The sequence below is a fragment of the Suricata suricatta genome, chromosome 3 (assembly GCF_006229205.1).
Source record: "Suricata suricatta isolate VVHF042 chromosome 3, meerkat_22Aug2017_6uvM2_HiC, whole genome shotgun sequence".
Classification (NCBI taxonomy): domain Eukaryota; kingdom Metazoa; phylum Chordata; class Mammalia; order Carnivora; family Herpestidae; genus Suricata; species Suricata suricatta.
This window is the reverse complement of record NC_043702.1, coordinates 19,823,831-19,841,984: the sequence shown is the minus strand read 5'-3', so window position 1 is coordinate 19,841,984 and position 18,154 is coordinate 19,823,831. Positions and strand designations below refer to the sequence as shown.

The 18,154-nt window shown below is 50.1% G+C and overlaps 1 long non-coding RNA gene across 1 annotated transcript in view; it reads right to left on the bottom strand.

Annotated features, from left to right (window-relative positions):
- Nucleotides 1–10,518: 10,518 nt before the first annotated feature.
- Nucleotides 10,519–18,154, bottom strand: part of LOC115287453 — an 8,485-nt gene continuing 849 nt past the window's right edge. Inside the window, exons 2-5 of the long non-coding RNA XR_003906485.1 lie at nt 17,595–17,741; nt 17,027–17,273; nt 12,479–12,713; nt 10,519–11,305 (exon numbers count right to left, since the gene is read on the bottom strand). This is a non-coding gene — a long non-coding RNA (uncharacterized LOC115287453). The remainder of the gene's footprint in view (nt 11,306–12,478; nt 12,714–17,026; nt 17,274–17,594; nt 17,742–18,154) is intronic.

Below are 18,154 nucleotides of genomic sequence, written 5' to 3'. Positions count from 1 at the left end.
CTGAGTGTCCTCCCATCTCACCCAGTCCTGCTCTATCATCCACTCCATTTTCCTCAGCAGTTCTTAATCCTTCTCTGTTCCAGAAACTGCCAGGTGTTTTTTAATTCCCAGGTGCACCCCCACCCCATTGCCGGGGGTAATTGGTTCCATGTGTCTGTCTGCCTTTGTCACACGGCCCTTCTCCCCTCCCTTCCCCCACCTCCCCCGCCTGTCAGCCCGCCTTCCGCCCACCTGCCTTCCTTCCTCACAGTCCTAGGCTGCTGAGCCCTTCCTGTTGCACGTCTGGCACGTCCCCTGCGTCTGCAAGCACTCCTGCTCCCTCCCTGCCCCCTTTCAGGACAGGACAAAGGAAAGAAAAGGGTGGCTCTTGTTGCATTCACTACTTTTATTAATGAATGCATGAACAAAAACAGCTGGCCCTTGCAAACATTTCTGCTGAGCGGGGTGTTGGAAAAAGAGATGGAATCCTAGCGTGTGGGTTTGGGAAGGGACCTTTGGAGCTAACTAATGTCACTCCTGTGGACAGACAATACAGGGGGCCTCTCCCTAAGTCACTCAAACCAGGAACGGAGAGTCAAGCGTCTCATGAATCCTTAATGCTGGGGTGAGCAGTGGAGGTTAACAGTTCAGCCTTTGGAATCCAGCCAAGTGATTTTTTTTTTCTTGAGCTCAGCTCAGTCTTTCACATCCTAAGCACATGAGTAAGTGCAGAGTGGTGGATTCGCTCCGCTCCATGTGTGTGTAGCCCCGCGCTGCTCTGCGCTGTGGAGACATAGAAACCGAGAGGAAGCATCAGAAACTTTTAGAGCAATTTCCCACTGCTGCGCCATCCAGGCACGTGATCATTTTTCTAGTAATTCATTTTATTACTGCATTTTGCAAAAAACGTCAGTCTGTGATGAAGCAGGGACAATGGGTCTTTCACCGGCAGTAACTTGAGAACCACTGTTTTCGAATAGGAACTCTGGAGCAGAGTCTGGGTTGGAAAAGGACCCCGTGCTCTAAGGCATGTGACTTAACCTTTGCATATGTATCTCAATGTCTCCTCTGTAATGTGGGTATTATAATGGCTCCTACCTCGTGGGACTGTTGCAGGAATTCTATGAGTGTCCCTTGGGGAGGGGCCCATGTAGTAGCTGTTGCTCATGGTTGGATGAGTCTTGATTTGACTAAATCACCCACCCCCTTTCTGGAGATCTCTGAGGACCGACCTCTATTCCCACTCTTTGTTTGCTCTTACAGTCACTACTGATCTTACAGTTCTTTTCCTCGATATGGGAGCATTTCCAACCCTATCTTAGATCACAGCATGACACATGAAACCTGGGGTTTCAGGGTCAGATCCAAGCAGGGGGTCAGCAACTGGAGATGGTCCCAGAGACCCGGATCTTACACTTGAGTCCCTGGCAACTCCAAACCACTAGCTACTCCCACCGTGCCCAATGCTAGGTCTTCCTCCATGTCTTTCTATGTCCCATACCAATGGCCCTGAGCAGCTTTTCCTAATCCAATGGACTCAGTGCCTGAGTCTTAGCACCTCCAAGAAGCCTTTCCTGTGCCCTGCCATATTGCCCAGGCTATCAGGGCATTGTCCTGAATTCAGCATTGTCCCCACCCCCTCATCTCACAAAGCCTGCCAGCTTTGTAAGTGTGGCAGGACTTTGAGGACAAGAACTGCATGAGACCAGTTCATTTTTCTATACCCAGAGCACAGTAGGAGCCTAATCGGTGCATATTGAGTGAATGAATGAGTGAAGGAACACCTCTTATGTCTTCAAGTAGAAAGTGACTTTTGCAGCCCAGTCTTTCACTTTTCCAAAGAAAAGGTAAGTGAGTGATACGGAAAAGAACTCTCACACGGGCAGCTTTGTGAGCCTGCAGGGTGTGTGCTCAGCATTTTCCTAGAGATAGGCTTGGCTAGTGACTCACCTCCGCCCATCTCTTGTCCAGGATTTCACATTGCAGTGGCTTCTATTTTTCATCTCCAGGTGCAGTGTCCTTATGACCTGGGCTGTCTGAAGTCAAACCTCTGTCTTGTCCCTAATGATGCGGGATCACAGAACCCGATGGTCAAGAAGAATTCTTGAGGCTTTTTCTGATGCGAAAAGGTGTTTTATTATGGCACAGGGACAAGACCCATGGGCAGAAAGAGCTGCATTGGGATTGTGAGGCATGGCTGTTCACAAAGGGTTTTCTACCCAATGGAAGGGAAGGTGATGTTAGGGCTCCAGGAAATTGAGTCTGTAGGTTTCTGGAGGTCTGACTATTGCTAAGATTGTGCTTTTCTTGTCAATCATTAAGACAGTTACAAATTATAGTGGGGTCTCATGTTCCCCCTGACTATGATAGTTGACCGTTTGTTTTTCCCTTGCCTTTGTTCTTACACGGTTACTAGTGCCTGAGGAAGGTTATATATATGTTCCACCTTAAGGGGAGGGTGGTTTGTGGGATATCAACTCCTGTTAGCAGAGAGGTCCACATACTGGGAAGGGTGGTGGGGATGGGGGCAGAGTTGTAAGAAGGGTCTTGGAGTGGGGAGGAGGGACAGCTGCTGATGAAGAGTGCGGCAGGAGGGGAGAGTCGTAGCATGAAATGAGGCGGAATGAGGCAGAGACCCCATATAGGGCCTTGACAGCAGGTGTAAGGCTTTAGGTCTTTGTCCTAAGAGCCCAGGGAAGCCACTGACAGATTTTTCAGATCCCTCAATAGGGATCTGAGTTGGTCATGTTTGTGTTTGGGAAAAGAATCCCGTCTGGCTGCAATGTGGAGCCTGGGAGCTTTGTCACAGGAAGTCAGTGAGAAGGAACCTCCCTCCGCGTCTGCCTGTCACTCTTGTGCTCCCTCCCAGGGTCAGCCCCACCGGGGCAAGGAGAGCCATCTGCTTTGCTCACTAATCTATCCCAGAAATGAAAACAGTGCCTGACACACGCAGGTGCTCCCCAATTTTTGAATACCTCTCAACTTCCCGCGTGCTTCAGGACAGATTTCTATCAATCATGTCTCCTTGGCTAGCTCAGGAAGGCATCAGACTTCCTGACTCATTTGACCAACTGGTCCTGGGGCTTAGCATGTGCTCCCGCCTAGGATACAAAGGATCCCGTTGTCTCAAAAGAGAGAAAGAGGAATATTCACAGAAATGGCTACTAAAGCAGGGTAAGGAGGACCTGGCTGTCTATAGGACAGAATGAGGAGTTGATCAAAAACAGATCTGTTGGAAGTGCCTTGACCAAGGTCACCAAATTCCACTTTGGGGACTGCTTTCTGCAAGCTGTATGACCTTGGGCAAATATATCATTTTAACCTCTCAGAGCCTCATCCTTCTTCTCTGAAAAGTGGGGATAATGAGAACAGCTTCGTCTGGTTGTGAGAATTAAATAAGATGATTAAATTAGGAGGCTGGGTGGCTCAGTTGGTTGAGTGTCTGACTTCGGCTCAAGTCATGATCTCATGATTCATGAGTTTGAGCCCCATATCAGACTCAGATGCTCTGTCTCTGTCTCTCTTTGCCCTGCTTTACCTCTCTCTCTCTCTCTCTTATGCAAAAATAAACATTTTTAAGAAAAAAAGGAGTGCCTGGTGGCTCAGTCAGTTAAGTACCCAACTTTGGTTCAGGTCACGATCTTGCGGTCTGTGAGTCTGTGACCTCTGCCATCTGCTCCACACCCCCCCCCCCCCCCGCCGCCCCCATGTCAGGCTCTGTGCTGACAGCTCAGAGTCTGAAGCCTGCTTTGGATTCTGTGTCTCCTCTCTCTGCCTCTCTCCCACTCATTCTCTCTCTCTCTCTCTCAAAAATCAATAACATTAAAAAATGAAGAAATAAATAAACATTAGAAAAACTTTTAAGACCCTTAAATGAGGTTAGTTTTGGACGCTAAGAGCCAGGCACGCAGCAGACCCCCAGCTCTGCCAAGGCTCTCCTGCCCACCCCCCCTTCCCTCTGGGGACGGCCCTCCTGTCCTGGCCTCCTCCTCTCCAGTTGTTGTTATTAGCTCGCCAGCCTCGCTGTTGTCTCTCCAGAAAACCATGAACCGTGGTTAAATAATTCCATCCCTGCTTCGACTCCCTTGTAATTATACAGAGCTGCCCACATGACACGCAGCTCCGCCGAAACTTGGAATGCACGTCCCCAGGACTTCAGGCTCCGGCTTTATTTGAAACCACGTTTGCGTTGTGTTCTCTGTCCTCGGCAGCTTACGGGTGCCGGGTGCCGTGTGCCTCTCCTCGGCAGGTGTCCCTCTGGCCTCTCCCATCACATCCCCAGACAGGTGTGGGGGCAGATTGCCGACCACCCAGCCCGAGGAGGTGGGTGCCCTCCCCTCCAGGCCACTTCAAAGGGAAGCCTGCGTACCCCTTGTAACCTATATTTTAAGTTCAGTTCTTTGACAAGCCCCCCAGACCTGGTGGAAAATCTCTCGAGGCAGGTGTATGTGACCTGGAAACAGAGGAGCACTTCTGTTCTAAAGAAGAGCATTCTGGGACCTCACTCTGGCAGAGGAGGCCGGAGTGGGCCTGGGATGTGTGCTGGAGAAGGGGGCCACAGGGTCCAGTCTGCCAGCTTCCTGGAAGGTCAAGTGAAAGTCCTGCCCGGTGCCCCTGTCAGAGCAGGCCGGCAGCACCCACACCCCAGCCCCCCTCTGCATACTTGCCAACGCAGTCCCGGCAGTGACGTGACTTGACATGACAGATCCCCTGCTGGAGCACCGCACCCTCTGCCACCGCACACACCCAGTGGCCCAGAGGGGATGGGAGCCCGATGGGAGGGGGGCTGCGCTGTAAACACCTGCACCGGCTACATGACACTGTGCTTATCTCCACAAATATTGACTCTGAAGGATCAAACAAGTGGCCCAAAAAACAATAATATTTTCCCCCAGGGAGAAGCTCCCGTTCCAGACAGTCAGCACCTAGCAGGGTGGACAGGCTGGGGCAGTGGGCAGTCCTGCCGGGCAAAGGTCTCCCGGGGTGGGGTCGGGGGGCCTGCCTGGTCTGGTGGACCCCTGCGGAATCACCGAGACCAAGGAGTGAGAGCGAGGGCTCAGGTGAATGTCAGGGCCCCCATATTCTGGATCCGAGTTTTCAGAGTCAGAGGATGGCTCCCAGAGGCCAGAGTCCCTCAATAAAGACCAGCTTGGGTTTGGCTGCAGTGAATGGAGCCTGCTCCTTGGACTGGCCATCCTGCCAGCGGCCTTCACAAGGGGTTCTGCTCTATCCTTACAGAAGCCCCTGGAGCTAGGTGTTCTTACCCCATTTTGCAGAAGAGCAAACTGAGGCTCCTCGCAGTTTGGTGACCTGCAAAACAATTAGCATGTGGATTCCCTGGCAGGGCTGGCCCTGGGGCTCTCAAATAACAGCCTGTACGGCGTGCTGTGCCATTCTGGTTGTTGAAGCTATGAAGCTGGTGGGGTTACAACTCAAATGCTCCTTTACACACCGAAGGTCCAGAGATCAGGATTCTGGACAAAGAGCAGGAACTGAGGTCATTGGCTTGGCTGAAGCTCGGGGTTGTTTACTATTTTGTAAAGATGTGGATGGAAATAATTATTGATTCTCCATTCTGGCTCATGGGCAGGAGGCACAATTTGGAAAGCGTTGGCAAGGTGCCCAATGTGCTGCACCCGGCTGTGCAGGGTGTGTGTGTGTGTGTGATGGTGGTAGGGGCTTCACTGTGACTCTAAACTCTCCCTTCTTCCCAGACCCCAGACAATGGTACCTCAGAGTCCTGGCCACTGATTATCATTACAATATAGCAGCGTCTTTAGGACTTTTTTTTATAGAAGGAAAGGGCTGGGTCACAGGAGGCCTCTAGCCCGGGGTGGGCGTGCGCATGAAAACTAATATGCTTAATGAAGACGACAATGATGAAAAAGAGGCAGAAAATGCAGGAAGAGAGAAAGAGATCCCCGGATAAGCTACAGTGGGACAGAGCGACAACAAAATAGGAGCTAGAAATAGTTACACTGTGACAAGTTACAGAGAGGAGAAACACTTTACAGACAGCGAGAAGATAAGTTTCCTGGGAGGCAGCTGCTGAAAAGATTTCCAGGGAGGAAGGTGCCCATGGGAGGCTGTGGGTGAGAGGAGAGGAGTGGAGGGGGGTATGGAGGGGACTCAGAGCAGCAGAAGGTGCTAGCACTGGGAGACCTCACAGAGACTCTGTGTTGTGGATAGGCAGAGGGCCCTGGTGTCCTGCCAACCATCGGCAGCCCCTGGAAAGACAGTTTCTAACAGGTACCTGCTGTCCACGGCTGAAACCCAAGGAAACATGGAATTGAGGTGGAGGTGAAAAAAGGACTCCAGAAACACCCTCAGAACCAAGGAGCCAGAACTCTTTATAACACCACCTCCAGGAAGCCTTCCCAGCTCAGTGGTTAGGCTGCAGAGCTCCCTCCGATATATCCAGAAGCTCGTTCTTCTCTTGCTTTACATTCTTAGCTCAATAGAATTATAATCAGGGCTATAATTCCCTATAGGTTCTTTTATTTGTGTTTTTCATGTGGGTGTGTATTGTTTCCTTTAATAGTCGGTACATTTCTCTACTATTTCTGTTGTATCTCTTTGCAGTATCTGGTGCAGGGCTCCTGTTCTTTTAAGTATGTATGACACTGTTGTTCCTTCCTCTTTTAGCAATTTATACTTAAAAAAAACTTTCATGCCTATTAAACTTTATGCCATTCTCCTGGCCATGTCTTCTATTGAACAATCCCTTCTTACTTGATAGCCATTGATCCTGCCCTTGGCCCTTCACAGGGTATCGTGTGAAGGCAGAACAGAACATTTTTCTTTGTTTTAGAGATAAGGGGACTGATCCTCAGAGACTTGCCTAAAGTCCTTAACCTGGCCAAAAGATTCAAATACTTCCCATATTTTGTCCCAACATATGGTGTGCAAGCCGATTTTAGGTGGTATTCCAAGAAACAGTATTTCAGTTAAAAACAATGAGTTGTCTTAAAGATAATATTAAGGGAGCAGTAATCAAGGCAGTTCAAAGATACAGCGAAATTAGCAGCAGTTTCTTGGACGGCCGATACTTGGGACATGCTGCTTGGCAAACGCTCTGTACACATGACACTCACTCAGGGGGGTTATTACGTGCCGTGGCCAGGATGGAAAGGTAGGGGTGCTTGACGGAGTGGCCAATGCCTGGGGAGTGAAATCACAGTCATGCAACGACCCATGTGAAGAGGAGCTTTGTGTCTGCAGGCTGCAATTCCTCCATGTAGAGAGGCACCGCCAAGGCTGCCCGCAGGTAGGCATGTAGGGAGAAGGAGGTGACCTCCATCTGCTGTGGGCAAAGCCAAGCAGAAGGGGTATGGGGGGTGGGGCGTGGCGAGAGGGGTGTACAGGCATCAGAGAAGACCGGTCCCTGCCTCACCTCATCATCGTGTCTTGGGAAACGGAAATGACTGATGGAAGACACAAAAAGAAGCACAAAGTCATGTAAACTCAGATCTTAGGGCAGCCTGGGTGGAACGCCAGTCCTGAGTGGTGGGGTCAGGAGCAAGGGACCGGGACAGATGAGGTTTGCCTCACCTTCAGGAAGGTGCTCTATGAGCTAAGCCAGAACCTTATTCAAGAGAGCCTTCCTCTCTCAGGGTCTCCTCTCCTCCACACACTGTAAAGACTCTTGGAACTTGTTGGGGGGGGGGTCTTTCTCTTCCCCTAGGGAACGATTCTTTGTTACCTCCACTCACACCCCACCCCCAATGGCTTAGTTTCCAAACTGGATGATTTCATCATTCCCTCCCACACTCAAATCTCCCTCCCTTCCCCCTCAATCCCCAGGAGCAGTCAGGCTGGCTTCCGATTGGATGAGAGAGGCTGCAGTTTAATTACAGAGCATAAGGGACCCAAGGCCTGCCTGTAAAATTGCAGTGTGCAGCCCCTACAGCCTTCTCCCGGGCGGGAAAGAGGTGGGGAGGTAGAGGGGTGCTGTTCAAACCCATTTCCCCCCGCTACTCAGCAGCAATTTTGTAAGACACCAAAAGTGCCTACAGCAACTTCTTGCTTTCCATGACTCTCTGCTGAGGCAACAGATTTCCTGGAAAGGGGAGTCAGGGCCACAAAGCGTGTGTGATGTTGAAGGAAGGGAGCGAGAGGACTGGAGAGGGGAGGCCTGTGTGCTCAGCTGGACACACAGACTCTGCAGCCCGCATTGCAACACGCCTTGCAGAGGACTTGGGTTTCATCTGTAGGAGGGGTTCAGCTTTTTTTGTTGATCTGACTGGGGAGGGGGGGAGCTGGTGCCCCCAGGCGGGGCAGGGGGAGAGGGGGTGGGTAGAAAGCAAGCTGAGCCTGTGCGCTTGTGATTTCACACCGCCAGGGCTCAGCAAAGCTGGCTGGGTCCCCTCCCAGCCTTTATTTATTTAGCTTTGCTTGCTCCTCCATGGCCTCAAGGGGGTGAGGGTGGGGGTAATGGGGAGATGAGATAATTGTGGGGGCCTGAGCAAGTTTGCTCAGATGGTTTTGTGTGGCTGAGATCCACTGAGCAAGCAAGTGAGAGAGACAGAGATAGAGAGAGAGAGAGAGACCCTGAGAGGAGGTAGGGGGCGGGGAGAAAACCTGACTCTAACGATACTGAGAGTAAACGTGAAGACTCAAAACCAAGAAGAGGGGCCAGAGGTGGCAAGTGTGAGCAATCCTTCCCCAGGCTGAGGGCTGGGGAGTGGGGGTGGCAGGGATTGCGCGAGTGGGGAGGAGGTGGGTGCCTGCAGACAGATTTAGGATTAAGGAGTCCGCTGTGTTTCAGAAGCTCCCCCATTGGAATAAGATGGGCTGTTGTTTGCCAGGGCCTGAAAGGTTTACTTAAGGATTCCAGATAGAGTATCGCCAAACAGATGTAGTCTTGTTCCTCGAAAGAAGAGCTGCTGCGGTGGGGGGCGGGCCCACCTAATGGAGGCAGCAGCCCTGCTTGCATTTTCCAGAGACACTCACGCTGCTTGCCACCTTTTAAGGGAAGCCAGTTACCCGTTCTCCCCCATTCTGATCTGTGACATCTGCCTGGCCTCCCAGTGCCTCCTGGCCTGCCTGCCTGCCTGCCTGCCTTCTCCAAGAAGTGTCAGGCAGAGGGCCCTGTCCTCTCTGAGTCTTGTCCTGGTGACCAGGAGGGTCTTCTGAGGCCCGGCCAAATACCAGATGGAGACTCTCATCTGGTGATGCTGGCATGCGCGCCGCCCCCCCCCCCCCATGGGCTTCTGGGAGGGAATGGGGATGGAGAGGAAAGCTGCGGGGAGGGGGGGTGGGGGCCTTTGTAAAGAATCCGGAATGTGAAGTGTATGGAGCTGGCCTTTCCGGCAGGCCTCCTGGGGGCCACATGTTGGGACACCACCATGCCGGTCACTTGAATTCAGGTTGGGAGTGATTCTGCAGGGTCTGTGTTGTCTCCTAGGCCTGACAGTCTGAAAGCCTGCTCTCTAGAATTAAGGAGACCCTCGTGCAGGGGTCGGCTTACAGCAGACCTCGGGCCAGTTCTGGCCTCCATTTGTTCTCGTAAAGAAAACGTTGTTGGAACACAGCTCCTTTGTTTGACTATCGTCCTTGGCCACTTTGGGCCTGTAGTTGAGTTGAGTAGTTGTGACAGAGACCATAAGAAGCCCACAAGGCCTAAAATATTCACTGGAGGGTCTTTTACTTTTGCCGACCCTTGATCTAGAGAATTCTGGCTGAGGGATGCTTTGCTCAAACCCTTCCTTCAGATGCAGTGGGTCCCAAGGTCTTGAACCCATCCAGAATTTCTACATTTTGACCTCAACAACCTCACAAAAGAGGGGAGGGGATTTGATTTGTTTAATGGCAGACCTCTGCCCAAACTTGGAGTTCTGCAGTGGTCTTTGTGGAACTGCACACTTCAGGAGCTGGGGAGCTGCGGGTGCCCCAGTAGAGGGAAGAGCATTGATAGGTTTATTCCTATCAGCATGCCTCTGGAGCAGCAGGGCCCCTTGGTCTCCAGGGAATGAGCAGCAGTTTGAGAGGTAGAGACTGATGGATCACAGCCTTCACTTCCATGCAGAAGTTCTGGTCAATGAGGAGGGGTGGGGGGGCTGTGCCCCGTTATGCTTTCCAGAGATGACCTGAGCAATCTCTTCTGTCCCATGTGCTGATTCTTCACCCCCTTGAGGATGAGCTGGCCTGGGGGCTGTCTGACCAGCAGAATGAAGGGGCATGATGTGGTGGGACTTCTGAACACCAAGTAGTCTTGCAACTTCCAGCGGGCTTCTTGGAACGCTCACTCCTGGGACACTCACTCTAGAAACCTAGCCTTGTCACCCTGAGAAGCCCAAACCAGGTTGGAGAAGCCAGAGGGGGGCGCTGTGGTTGACCACTCGGCTTAGCTGCCAGCCAGGAGCCAGCATTAACTTCTGGCCAGGTGAGTGAGCTACACTCTTGGATGTCCAGCCCCAGCCAAGCCACCAGATGACCCAGGTCCCAGACACTGTCTATTCTAACCACATGAAAGAGCCTGTGTGCAAATCGCCCAGCCCTATTAATCCACAGCACTGCAAGAGATGATACAAATGATTGTTCTAAAACTTAAGTCTTGGGATGGTTTATTACACAGCGAGAGGTAACTTACTAGAAAAAAGCAATGGCCGGGTGGGCCAGGAAGGGCATGGGGGACACCTGGGGCTGCAGCCCTTGATGTTAGCAGATTTTGAGTTAGAGTTTTGGTCCCCCCCCCCACCCCGGGGTAGTGGAAAGGTGACGGTGTGACATCTGGCTCTATTAAATGCTATAGATCTTCTTTGATTTGCAATGGGGTTATGTCCTGATAAACCCATGTAAGTTGAAAACACCGAAAGTTGAAAATGCGTGTAATACCCTAACCTACTGAACATCACAGCTTAGCCTAGCTCAATTTAAATATGCTCGGGATACTATGTTAGCCTACATTTGGACAAAACCATCTAGCACAAAGCCTCTTTTGTAATAAAATGTTGACTCTCTCCTGTAATTTATTGACTACTGTACTAAAAATGAACACCAGAATGTTTGTGGGGATTTGGGTCGGTTGTGTGTTGGTTGTGTAGCCTTGGGATCGGTGGCTGACTATGAACCCAGCTCCCTGCCACTGCCCAGCATCCAGGGAGAGGATCGTGCCACACATCACTAGCCCAGGAAAAGATCCAAATTCAAAATACACGGTACGGGTTCCACCAAAGGCATATCGCTTCCTCTCCAGTCGAAAATTGTACGTTGAACCATTGTGAGTCAGGGACCATGTGCAGTTGGGTGGCCGGGGACAGGTCACTAGGTCACTTAAGCTCTCTGGGCCTCATCTGGTGCTTAAGAGAATTAAATGAAATAACACCTGTGGAAGGGTTGGCACAGAGGTACTGCTGGGAGTTTTGTTCCTTTCCTCCTTTTGTCGCTGCCCTCTGTGGCCTGTGGCTATGGCCATGCAGATCTGTCAAGTCTTCCCAAACGCATAAGGTCCTGGATCTTGTGACCACTTCCACTCCCTCTTCCAGGCTTCTGGGGATTCACTGTGCTCCAATGTCTACTTCTATTTCTTTCTTGTTACTCTTTTTTTTAAGGCTATTTATTTATTTTGATAGAGAGAGACTGCATGCACACATGGGGAAAGGCAGAGAGAGAAAGAGAGAAAGTACCAAGCAGGCTCTGCGCAGTCAGTGCAGAGCCTGACGCAGGGTTTGAATGCACAAACTCGGAGATCATGACCTGAGCTGAAATCAAGAGTCAGATGCTTAACCAGCTGACATACCAAGGTGCCCCACTTTTTTTTTTTTTTGTCTTCCTTGTTACTCTTCATTGTACTTCCTGGAAGCCGCGTGCATCCCGCTATGCCCTTCCTGCCTCACTGCTGGCGGGGAACTACTCCCGCCCCTTCCCACCAAGCCTGGTGAGTTCCTCCTCCAGCGAACGTCTTCCCAGCTTCATCTGGAGGGGCATGGTGGTTGCCTGGCCTCCCACCAAGGAACTGTGAGCCTCGTGCCCATTCCTGTCCCGTGCCGAAGGACCTGGGCCACTCCTTGTAAACATAAGTTAATAATAATGGCACAACTATCTACTGCTGAGGGCCGTGTGCCAGGCAGAGTGTTTCATTTACTCTTGGCAGCAGCCCTTTGAAATCGGTGTAATTATTACGGATGAGGAAACTGAGACTCAGAGACATAAAGTAACTTGTCTCAAAGAACCACCAGTGAGTGAAGGGGTTGGACATGAATCCAGTCTGTCCCCAACCCTCTCTCTTAACTCTTCTGTCAGCCTCCACTGCTCACGTTCTCATTCTGATTTTCTTGTGTCCTCTCCATTTGGTCACTTTACAGTCACCCAACCCAACTCAGTGCCTTCTAGAAAGCAGGGCCATCCAGAAGCCCATGCCAGCATCTGGGTAGAGGCATCTGGTTAAGATGCTCTGAGGACAAAGACAACGATGGTGATAGGACCCCGTCATTGGCCGGGTACCTGTGGCTGGTCTGGGAAATTCCCACAAAGCAGGCAGCCCTGGCCTCTTACTTACCTCCGAACATGCTTTTCATTTTTCATCTTTTCCATGGTCATGTTCCTCAGATGTCCATTATGGGGTTTCCAACCAAGGAATTGGATCAGAAAAGGCAGACATCCTCATGCTTGTGAATTTGGCTTCAGGGCTCACTGAGGAAGAGGGGCCTGGTCCCTGGCAACTCCTGAGGGTGTGGAGAACACTTCTTCTGCTCAAGCAATACTCTTACCCTTTTCCACCACTGTTCTTCCTCCTGAAACAATAAAACCACAACAAAACTTCCCTAATAAAAATGTCTGCACCCCATGTGGCCAAGATGACTTTAGGTGTTACTCATGGTGTTTAATCATGATATGTGGGCATGACATTATATCACATTATGGATTCTCTCTCTTTTTGTAAGTGTAATTTATTTATTTTGAGAGAAAGGGAGAGAGAGAGGGAGTGAGAGAGTCCCAAGCAGGCTCTGCACTGTCAGCGCAGAGCCCGATGTGGGGCTTGAACTCACTAACCATGAGATCGTGATGTGAGCCGAAATCAAGAGTTGGACGCTTAAGCGACTGAGCCATCCTGGCCTCCCTATAATTCTCTTTTAAAAATGCATCCCTTTCTATCATTAGAAACCTGCTCAACTTCCTCCATCATCCAGGAACTACAAAGCAAAATCACAACGAGATGCAACTATTCATCCACCAGAGCAGGTCCATGGAGAAAAGATGGAATATGTCAAGTGTCGGCATGGATAGGAAGTGATGTACTGCTGATAGACAGAGGCATACTCTGACTTCACAACACTTTCTGCCCACCTGTATCTACTGAGGCCAAACACATGTACACCCCGTGATCCAGAAATTCCATATTGAGTGTGGATGCCACAGAAATGTGTGCACATGCTCCACAAACAGCATGTTCTGGGAGGTTCACAGCAGCTGCATTCATAAGAGTCAAACACGGGAAACTAAGTGCCCATCAACAGTAGAAAGTAGAAACAGAATAAACTGTGGTGTAGACGCAGCATGGAACATGATTCAACAGGACTGAACCAATAGCTACAGATGAGAATATGGATGATGTGGGCCAGTGTAATGTTGAGAAAACTAAGCCAGGGACAGAAAGACTGCATATTATATGTTTTCGCTTATGTGAAATGCAAAAGCAGGCAAAGCTCATCCATGTTAGTAGAAGTCAGGATAATGGGGTGCTGGAGGTAATAACTGGAAGGGGACAGCAAGGAGGCTTTTGGGTGCTATTAACGCTCTCTTTCTTCACCTGGGCACTGATTACATGGAATCGTCGATTTGTGAAGATTTACCAAGTTTGTGATATGTGTACTTTTTTGCATGTATATTATATTTCAATAAAATGTTTGTTTTTATTTATTTAAAAATATTTTTTAATATTTACTTATTTTTGAGACAGAAAGAAACAGCATGAGTGGGGGAGGGTCGGAGAGAGAGGGAGACACAGAATCTGAAGCAGACTCCAGGCTCTGAGCTGTCAGCCAGAGCCCAATGTGGGCCTTGAACCCACAAACCATGAGGTTATGCCCTGAGCCAAAGTCGAATGTTTTTTTTTTTTAATTTTTTTAATGTTTTATTTACTTTTGATACAGAGAGAGACAGAGCATGAGAGGGGGCGGGGCAGAGAGAGCAGGAGACACAGAATCCGAAGCAGGCTCCAGGCTCTGAGCTAGCTGTCTGCACAGAGCCTGATGCGGGGCTCGAACCCACAAATGTGAGATCTGACCTGAGCCGAAGTCGGAGGCTTAACCGGCTGAGCCACCCAGGTGTCCCCAAAGTCGAATGTTTAACAAACTGAGCCACTCAGGCACCCCCTATTTTTATTTATTTTTAAAAATATTTTATTTTTAAGTAATCTCTACACCCAGCCTAGGGCTCTAACTCACAACCCCGAGCTCAAGAGTTGCATACTCTACTGATTGAGCCAGCCACCCCCCTCAATCAAATGCTTAAAAAAAACCTTTTCTTCTCCTTCTGATGACTTAATGAAGGTAAATCTCAACTTGGGTCTGGCTTTCCTTTAACTCTTCTCTTTAGACAGACTCATCATTTGGTAACCGGCAGTGTATGCCAGGCTCAGTGGCTTCAACAGGCAACTGTATCCATCTTGCACAGAATAGCATTGTTTTGTTTCCATTGTATTTATTTTTACGGTTGCTATCTATCCATGGCCATCAATCCTGGTATTCCATTTATGGTAGTGATATTAAGTTTATTTAAAAAATAGCTTTTAGTTGCAAAAAAAAAGTGCATTGACTTAACACTAAAACAATATTATGTAAATAATAGGATGGGTGGTACTCGGTTAAGGTAAACCTAATGAGGGTGGAGTTCGTGAGACACTTTTCAAATGGAAAAAAGCAGGGATTAGGCGGGGAGGAGAAAACCAGTTTCAGCCTGTCCCCATCTCTCCAGAAGTCCCCGAGGCCTGGCACAGCCAGGCTCTCAAGCCTAAGGACATCTCCTTTGCCCAACAGTGAGCACTGCAGAGGCGAGTAGAGACAGCCTGGCTTCACTCAACAAATATTTATCGAGCTTCTTGGTCAAGCTCCTCCACATCTCCAGGCGAGGGGGGAGGAGGGCTGGGGGAGCGGGGGTTCTGTGATGGAAGCTGCAGCAGCAGGCTTTCTGGACTAGAACTCTGAACTGCATGGGGGTTAGGAAAGGACTTAAAGAGACAGGCTCAGTGGTGGTGGGTACACAGCCCAATGCGGGGCTTGAACGCACCAATCGCAAGATCATGACCCGAGCCAGAATCAAGAGTCAGGATGCTGAACCGACTGAGCCACGCAGGAGCCCCATAAAACTGACTTTTAACCAGGGAATTAGGAGAAAAGAATTGGGCTTTGGTTTTTCAGGCTCATTCAAGAGAAATCTCATTGAGTATTTCGCTTCTGAGAAGCTAGCTTCGGTTTGTCCGCTTATCTCCACAGTTCTTGGCTAAGAGATGGAGAACTTTAGTCAGGGCTGGAATGGGGCATTTGGGTGGCTCAGTAGATTGAACGTCAGATTCTTGATTTCGCCTTGGGTCATGAACCCAGGGATGTAGGATCCAGCCCCATGTTAGGATCTGTGCTGAGGATGGAGCCCGTATAAGATTCTCTCACTCCCTCTGACCTTCTCCCCTACTAGTACAGGTGCATGCTCTCTCTCTCTCTCTCTCTCTAAAACAACAACAATAACAACAAAACAACTAAACAGAGCTGGAAAGACAATGACTCTCAAACGGTAAGGGAGCAGCGAATGAATGAGTGAATGAATGTCTCTCCTGTCCCCTCACTAGGTGCATTGCTACCTTTCCCAGCTGCCAGACCTAGCAATGAGGTCTGAGAATGAGGGGTCCTGCCCGGAGTACGTTTTGAAACAGTACTATCGTTCATTCACTCATTTATTCATTCAAAATATTTATTGAGTGAGTACTAGGTGCCAGGAGCTGTGCCCTGTCCAAGTGATAACTACTACCCACATACGAATATTTAAGTTTTGGCTAGTTCAAAGTGAAATGTGCCCTAAACATAAAATACACCTCAAAGCTTGAGGATTAGCATGAAAAAAGGAAGGTGAAATCTTCCATTAATAATTTTAATGTTGATTATATTTTAAAATATTTTGAATACATTGAATTAAAGAATTTATTAAAATAGGTTTCACCTATCTCTTTTTTTTTTAATGATTATTTATTTTTGAGAGAGAGTGATGCGGGGGTGGGGGGAGGAGGGCATAAAGAGAGGGAGACACAGAATCTGAAGCAGGCTCCAGGCTCCAAGCTGTCAGCACAGAGCCTGACGTGGGGCTCAAACTCACAAACCTCGAATTCATGACCTGAGCCAAAGTCGGATGCCTGACTGAGCCACCCAGGCGCCTCTCACCTAACTCTTTTTACTACATTTTAATGTGGCTACTAGAAATTTGAAAATTGTACACATGGCTCACATTCGTGCTGTGTGTAAGATTTCCACTGAGCAGTGTCATGCTAGATGCTCTCCCTACCCTGAAGCCTCCGACCCTAGTGGGTGAGAACAGGGAAACAAATGCTACCAGGCAGGCACAGGGTACACCCAGGAGGAGGGACCAGGAGCCTTCCCTCCGCGATTGTCTCTTTTCATTTCTTTCAGATCTGCATCAGATACAGCTCTAGTGATTTCCCCAAGTTCAGCAATGTAGATTTCACTCTTCTGCTCACACTGGACATTGTAGCCCCTGCCCGCTAAATGAAGCCACACCTCCTCCCAAGTCGACTGGATTTCCTGCCATTGCCCCTCACCCCTGCTCCGCTGGCCAAAGTGGACTTCCTTTCCCCAACCTCACTTTCCCGCTTCCGTGTCCTTGTGCTTGGTCGCTGTGCTCCAGCTGGCCTTGCTATCCCTGCGTTTCTCCTGGAAGAATTCTAAGTTTCAATTTCAATTCTGATTCACCAATGACCCCCAAACCCTTATCACTTCTCCCTCTAAACATATTTCTCCTCCTCCAAGCCTCTGCTCGTCTTCCCCAAAACAGCGTTAATTCCTTAAGCCAGAATTTGCCGTCCCTGGGGCATCTCGCTTACCTTCAGGGCCAGGTGGCCACTTGGTAAGCAGCAGTGGAATTCGGTCAAATGGCTCTGAGTCATAAAGTTAGAGCTGGTGTGGAGGGCTCTGGCATGGGGGAAGGGTGGCAGAGACATTGGGAAATGAAACCTGGGCTGGAGGCAGCTTGATGGTTCATCCCTGTCCAAGACAATCCGACAAGCGTCTTTGTTAGGTTCACAACCCAGGGATGTGGGTGAGAATTGAAGCCTGGTCAAGCCTGGAATGCTGTGGGATGGAGGCAGCAAGGAGAGAAGACTGTAAATCAAGCAGAACAATGGAGGGAGGCCATCCTTGTCGATGTGCCCTACTGGAGAGCTATAAATGTCCCTACCCCTGGGCTTTCTCTTACACCTGGAAGGCTGATCTGACCTCTCCAAGACCCACGAGGCAGGGTGTTTTGGGAATCCCCTTTGCAGCAAATCCTCCAGATGGGAGAGAGGAGGCAACTAAGCGATTACTTGGGGGAGGAGGTGGGCAGAGTACGCAGAGAGGAAGCAGCAGGTTTCTCAGTGCCCAGAAATTGCATTTCTTGTAATTATATGTTACCAGATGCTTGCAGGGCTGGGAAACTGCACTGGTCACTAAGAGGGGCCGTTCCGGGCTGGGCTGGTTTAGAGGATGTGAACCGTCTTCTGATGGGTTCACAAAACACCAAAGTCGTTTACCAAGCAGCATACCAGGGGAAACCGGAGGCTGGAGGGAGATGGAGAGGGTGGACTGAAATCCCACTTGAAGGTCAGGACTGTCTTACGTCCTCTGCATTGTCCAGCAGTTAGCCCAGTGCCGGTCACACGGGGAAGCGCGCAAACGAAGTCCTTCCCAACTGAAAACAGGAGACAAAAGCACCCACTTTTCTGCACTCCCGCGCCTGTCCTATTCAACCCCCCCCCCCCCCAAGTTATTCGCACTCCCGGGGAGTCAGGGAGCGCGAGGTTAAAGGGTGTGGAGGGTTCGGGGGTCCGAGGTACAAGGGAGCAGGGGACCCACGGAGCAGGGAACCGCGCGGGGGTGGGCGAGTGGGCGTGCGCGCACGCACTGGCCGGCGAGCGGGAGTGTCGGGGGAAGGGGGTGGTCTCCAAAAGGGGGAGGGGAGAAGGCAGGGGGCG